The sequence below is a fragment of the Parus major genome, chromosome 7 (assembly GCF_001522545.3).
Source record: "Parus major isolate Abel chromosome 7, Parus_major1.1, whole genome shotgun sequence".
Classification (NCBI taxonomy): domain Eukaryota; kingdom Metazoa; phylum Chordata; class Aves; order Passeriformes; family Paridae; genus Parus; species Parus major.
Window position 1 is genome coordinate 32,179,021 of NC_031776.1, and position 6,678 is coordinate 32,185,698.

A 6,678-nucleotide genomic window follows, 5' to 3' on the forward strand; every position below is an offset into this window, starting at 1 on the left:
GTCATTGTGCTCAACCAGGAGTTTGTACCAACTCAAATGAGGAGGATTATTGCAGAACCACGAATAGAAGGACATAAAATATTTGCATATTTATTGGCTGTTCCAGTCAAGATGAATTTGAGGCGTGGGTATGGAGCAGGCTGGATTTTTTTTTAATGAAGCTTTTTCTTCAAATGCCTTGCTGTTTGTCTCTTGGTGGGATTTTTGAATGTGTGCTGGCACCTCTCAAATGTAAATAAATACAAAATAACTAGTGAACCTGCAAATGCTTTATAGTGAAATTTGAGCAAGTTCAATTTTGCTGATTTAAAGAAATGGAGATGCAAATTTCCTTGTGACAGTGCCTTCTAGCAAAAAATGTGTGGTGTCAGATGTAGTTAATCTCAGAACAAGCTATAAAAGGGGTTAAATTGTGTACTAGATTAGGGAGATACTCAGTATTTTACCAGTAGTGCTGGAATAGCAGGCATCTACTTCTGACAAGCTGACAGACCAGAGAATTGAAACTTAATGAATCTTAATGCTTTCTGTCATGTACTTCAATTTTCTCAAATTATTTCTCCAATTAGTTCTAGTCTTTGTGAAGGAATGATTAATGATAATTAATACATTCTTATAATTTGCATATTCAGTCTCCAGTGTTTCTAAAAAAATACAGATTTGTGTATGTGGGTGAGGCTGGTTTGTCTGTTATTTCTTCAGGGTGCTGGGGTTTTTCAGATTTTCAGCTTTGTATTTCCAGTTGAACAAGGGAATAAGATGGATGCATTAGGGAGTTTAATATGCTCTTTCCACATAAATAATTTGGGCATAACCCAGGTCTTCTATTTTTCCTGTAAAGGTGTTTTCTCTTTAGTGGATAGGTAGGGAATGTAGGGGTACAAAGTTATTGTAAGGAGCTCAACTCATCCTGCATCAGCTTTGAGAAAGATTTACAGCTTCAGTCTGGTAAAACTGGGTAAATCCTGGAGGGCATCTGCTCTTCAGAGCTTGGTTTTGGTTTGTTTGTTTGTTTTGAGTCTCTGTATGCCTCCTTTATGTTGTAATTAATTCTGTTTTACCCCTGACATGCACACATGGAGGGGTTTATCCAAAGAAATAATACAAAATTTGTGTTTAAATTCAGTAGCAGGAGATTTTGAAAGTCACTGTTTTTCTGTCTGCATAGGAGCTCAGGCTTTCCGTGCTGCTCTGCAGGTGTCCAGCATTTGACTCATTAAAACAACCCCAAAACCTGCCCCAGCTCTGGGAGCCTGCAAGAGTGGTGGGGTCTGTGTGTCTGAAATTAGCATCTCTTTGGGTAGCTCTCAAAATCCTTTTTCTTTAGATACACTTCATCAAAGAAATGGAGTGTTGGCAGTTTCAGCTACTTTTTAAATCAATAAATACTTCATTCTAGTTGTTTTGCCACCCAGTTAAATGTGTGGTGTTTACTGGGGCAGTGTGCCCCAGTGAGATTCACCTCTGAATATTCTGTACAAATTGTAATTGAAGTATTTAAGCAGAGTATAAAAACTGGATTTATGGAAGAATTATCCTGAAAAAAACTAGTATGGGTGTTGAGAATGTGTTGATTTGGTAACCAAGGTACACACTCAGCAGGAGGCTGCAGTTTTCCAAGAAGGTATTGGAATATTCTGGGCAGCTAGAAAAAGAAACAAAGATAAAAAGTGCAGGTATTTTATGACTTTAAAGGAGGAATGTTTAAAGGACCAATAATTTTTTTTTTTAATAGTCAGCTCTTGAGCATACTCATGTGGTATAAAACTAAGAGCATTTTGAAGTTGCACCCATTTTGATTAATAATTACATCAACACTCTTGGTCATAGTCATACTATGAACAGTTGTATTTATTTTGTCAGTGCTGTCAAAAGAATCCATAATCTTGTTGCTTGTTTGAAGAGAGCAAGCTAAATATTTATTCTTGATTCCCCTGAATAAAAATATGTAGGGGAAGGTGCTATTGCACTGAGATTGTCTTTAACATTAAACCTGGTTTGTGTTTTTGCATGAATTACCAAGGATGGAAAGAAGTTTTTCCTGGAATGAATATTTTTCTTCATTCTTTAGAAGCAAGAATGAAACCTGGGGCTGGCTCAGCAGTGTTCAGTGCCACTGGGACAGCATCAGTAATAAAAATAAGCTTTATTTAGCTGTATGCAGAGATTCTTGCCTCAGAACCATCAGTAGTGCTGTCATAGTTTTGTAATCTTAACTTGCTTCTTGTAGGGCTAAACCCGGTGAGAATTGGCTTCTGTTCCTGCAGCTCCCCAGGGTTTGAACAGCTGGGAGGGAAATGCTGCCCTGGAGGAGGCAGAGGGTGGAGCCGAGGCACCACTGCTCACCTGCCCACAGCTGGCACTCGTGTGTGGGGCTGCCAAAAGCTCTTTATTAAATATTCTGCAAGTTGGGATTAAATAGTGAAGCTGGGGGTGAAGGAGGGCGCTTGTGTTGCCCACCCCAGGGCCCCCCAGCAGGGAGTAGAGCGAGCAGTGGGCAGTTGCAGTTTGATATTTTGTCATTTGTTTCTTTTACATCTTTGTCAAATATTCAGAACAGAAGATTCATCAAATAATCAGTAAGCAGAGGGTGATGAGTGCTTTTATTTCCAGTGAATTTGGGCTGGTAGGACTTGGGGTCCCTTTCACATGGTAAGCCAAGAATTCTTTCCCATTTGCACCTTGCAGAATTTATTTTGTGTCCCCTCCCCAGGTATCAGCTGCTGGGAGTAGGGAGGGTAGGGGAAGTGACAGTAGGGGAGAGATTCTGGCTGTGCTGTGAGTGCTGGGCTCAGTAACCTGTTCCTGAGTGGGTGGGGGCAGAGCTACTCTCACTGCTCCTGGGAAGAACTGCAGAAATAATTTGGAAGGAAAGAGAATCTTTCTTTGGTGCTTGTCCCCAGAGCTGTGTGCTGACATCATGTGTACCCTTCTGCAGCCTGGAAAAGGGATTTGAACAGAGACACGTGGAAGAGCCTGGTGTGATGATGGTACAGTTTGTTTTCTGAAAATGTTGGTTTAGCAGAATATTGCCCTATTGCAGAAATGCCTTAGCTGGATGCACATGCACGTTGTGAGCTTTAATGTGCTTTTGTATCCTGCAGTAGATTAAAGTGTCAGTCATGTTCTCCACATTTCACAGTCCCCTCGAATGCCTGGGGAAGGTGTCATGTGTCTTATGTTACTTGTGTCCCACCAATAAAACAACCCTCTAGGAGGAAATCTGTGCAGGCCAAACAGCAAGATGTCAAATTAATTGCACCGAAATAATGAGTTAGCACCAAATGCTAATTAAATATTGATGGAAGTCATACTTTCAATTATCTTCATTATGGCACAATGTTTTATGTAGATATGAAGTGCTGGGAATGTGGGCATATATTATCATTAATCATGTCATATAAAAATATTAGTAATTTCTCAAAAATCCACTGAAATGTCCATGCTAAGTATCTTTTTGGCAGAGTAAAGTTTTGTGTCACCCCTTTTTCTTTTGAAGGAGCAGGGTTGGAAGGGCCAGCCTTAGGGAGGACAGAGCTGTAGGGCAGCTCAGCTGAGAGAGGAGTCCAGAGAGTGCCTGACAACAGGAGATGGGGCTGGTGAGTGAGATGTGACCCAGGGTGTTCTGCTTTTGGGAGAATGGGGTGGGCAAGAGCCACTCCCCTCCTCGTGTGCATTAACACTGAGGGAAAGGCCTTTAAGCCTAGCAATTACAGAGTTTTTTAAGGAGAAGGACTTCATTAGTCAAAAACAAAAGTCCAGGACTGTCTGGATTAGAGACTAACTAAATGGTGAGTTCTAGGAAGAATCCTATCCAAAACCAGTTTCACATGCAGTTGCCTTTGTGGAGGATGGACAGAACTCACCATGTAATTCACAGATGAAACAGGTACCATAGTGAGCAGTCTGGCTCCTCTCCAGTCCCTTTGAGCTCTTCTATAAAAAGATAAAAATTAATTCCAAGACCTCCAAAGTCTTCTTGGAAAATGCTGTCCTAGGAATTATTTTAAATGGAATTTCCTTTTCATCAATAAATAGAAGGCATAAACTGAGGTGAAAATTAATTCTTCTAGTGAACTTTGAGGAAGGGAAAAGTTTGTACAGGACTGCCTTGGTGGGCTTTCTTTTCCCAGCTGGCCTGGAGAAGAGGTCTTCCTGCTGTTTCTGTGTGAAACAATGGTACATTTGTGCTAGTTTGCAGAAAAAAAACAACAAACAAAAAGCTGGTTTTGTGCCTCTTGGCCATAATTGGCAACTTTTGCAGCAGGTGAGCAGGAAGGATGCTCACAGCAATGACTGCATGATGTGCCGGTGTGTCTGTGTCTCCATGTGGGCAAAAAGTTTCCTGTCCCGGGAGTGTGAATGTTCTTTGTCACTTCGGGGAGCACTGAAAGGTTCAGAGTGGAGACAGGTGGGCAGCCATAATTAGGGAGGAGAGTGCGAAGCTTTTTATTGCAGTGGGTGCAGCCTTAGTGCCATTGTCTAAGTGTAAATTGTTCCTAAAAGATAACTCAGATTATTCACCCTGGAATCTCGGTGAGTCCAGGGAGAGGCATTTTCAAATTACCAGTGGTGAAGTGTGGCAGAGCAAAAAGGAGCACTTGAGCTGAAGAACAGATAATGCCCAGCAGAGCAGAACTGCAGCAGCAGCTGCTGAGGAGGTAATTCTGTGCTCATAATGATTCCAACTTCTCTCAGAAACTATCGCTTTGCAAGTATCCCTCATCTAAAGTACAGAGCTTCCCCAGACCATCACAATGGAATCTCTGCACATCCTGAGCTTGAGAAATTAATGACTGAATATTATGCTGAGAGCCATTTAATTAAAAACACTTTCATTAATAATGCAGTTGGAGAGTGTATGTGTGTTATGTAATTAAAGATAGTACATCAGTAAATGATACTATGCAAAACCAATTCAAAAAATTCAAATGAGTTGGTGTAGCATAAGGAACTTAATTCAAGAGGGAATAAAGTCAGTGTGAAATAAGCTCAGAGTTTTTTTCCTGGAAGCTGCAATTAATCTGCTTCTGGCAACACAATTCAATACTCATATTTTAAATAAGGGGCTGTGCTTGTTTTAAAGGTAACTGGGGTGGTGAATCAAAATAGATTTCTCTCTCCCCTTATATTTTTGCCAAATGTAAGTATCCCTTAATGTCTGGATACCCACGAGCCTGGCTGACCCCGAGGATCTGGGCAGCCTTGCACACACCATTCATCTGTGCTGCTGTTTTTGCTTGTCTGTGACCAAAGACTGTAGGCCTGGTATTTGTAGTATTTTTACTTTAAAACCAAGTGATGGAAGTGGAAGAGAGAGGTTATTCCCTCGGGGCAGATCAGTCTCCCTGTGTGGCATTGCCTTCCTGAAGCTGGGGTGAGCAGGCATCTTGTTTTCCCCGGGTACTTTGGCTAATCCAAATCTTCCCTGACTGAAGTCAGAAACGCCTCAGTTAAATATATCTGACATGAGAAGTGGATTGGAATTAAGTAGCTCTAAGTACTATATAATAAATAGGCTTGCTTATCATCTTCAATGTGGCAACTTGAAATAGTTTTTAATCCTTTAGTTTACCTGCTTAGAAATCTGTGTTAAATATTCTGTGCTCCCAGGTTAGCAGTGCTCAGCATCACCTGCTTCAGACACTCTTCCAGCACCTCTTCTTTTAAGGAGTACTGCTGGCTTAGAAGGGACTGACAGCTCCTCTCAGAGCAGTTCTCCTGCTAAGCCAGAACATGTTCTCCTGTCCAAGTTAAATAAACTTGATGTGTTTTGAGCACCTGAACCTATTTGATCATTGTCTAGAACAGCTTGGTGTGAGTTGCATTTCATCAGGGGCTTTTGAGACGTGGGCAGGAGTGTAAGTGCTCTCCACCCATCTAAAACTTCATAATTGGGATGTGTCTCTCGTGGCTGTTTAGGTGTTTATTATTTCAGTGTTGGAATGGTTTGGGTTGGGAGGAACCTTCAGGACCCTCTCCTTCCACCCCTTGACCACGGGCAGGGACACCTTCCCTAGGCCAGGTTGCTCCAAGCAGGACCTCTAGCACCAAAGATGCCAAGTCTCCTTTCCTGGGAGGCAACACTGACCAAAAGTTTAAAGCAAACACCGTGATAGCTTTGGGTGGGGGTGGTTTTTTTGGTCCATTTTTAACTTCAGGGCTAATTCAAATAACCTCCAAGTCTCATGTTACACTGTTCTCTTTCCTGCCAATTTGGAACCAATTATAATATATCACCTTTCAGGAAGATCACCAGCTTATTTGGAGCTGTTAAGATAAGGTAGCCAAGACTTAATTGGCTTGTAATGATGAAAGAGCCACAAACTGTCTGGGAATGAGGCAAGAGAACAAGGAAATGGGATTTGCATCCGAGGGGGCAGAGATGTAGGGCTGCCAAGGGCAAGTGAGCAGGGTGAGGACTGAATGTGAGGAGCTGGTCTGGGATCAGGCTGGTGACAAAGCTGCCTTGTTTTCCAAGGATGGAACATGAGAGGCCAGGAGAGCACTGGGGTGTCTGGGGAGGTTGTTCCAGGGGCAGCTGTTGCACAGGGGCTCCTCCATCGTGGCTGTGCTCGACTCCTGCCACCAGGCCTTGTTCCAGTTCTGGCCTCCTGACCAGCCAAAGGAGACCGTGGTCTCCCCAAGTGCCAGCTCTGTGCTTTCCACCTCCCTCCT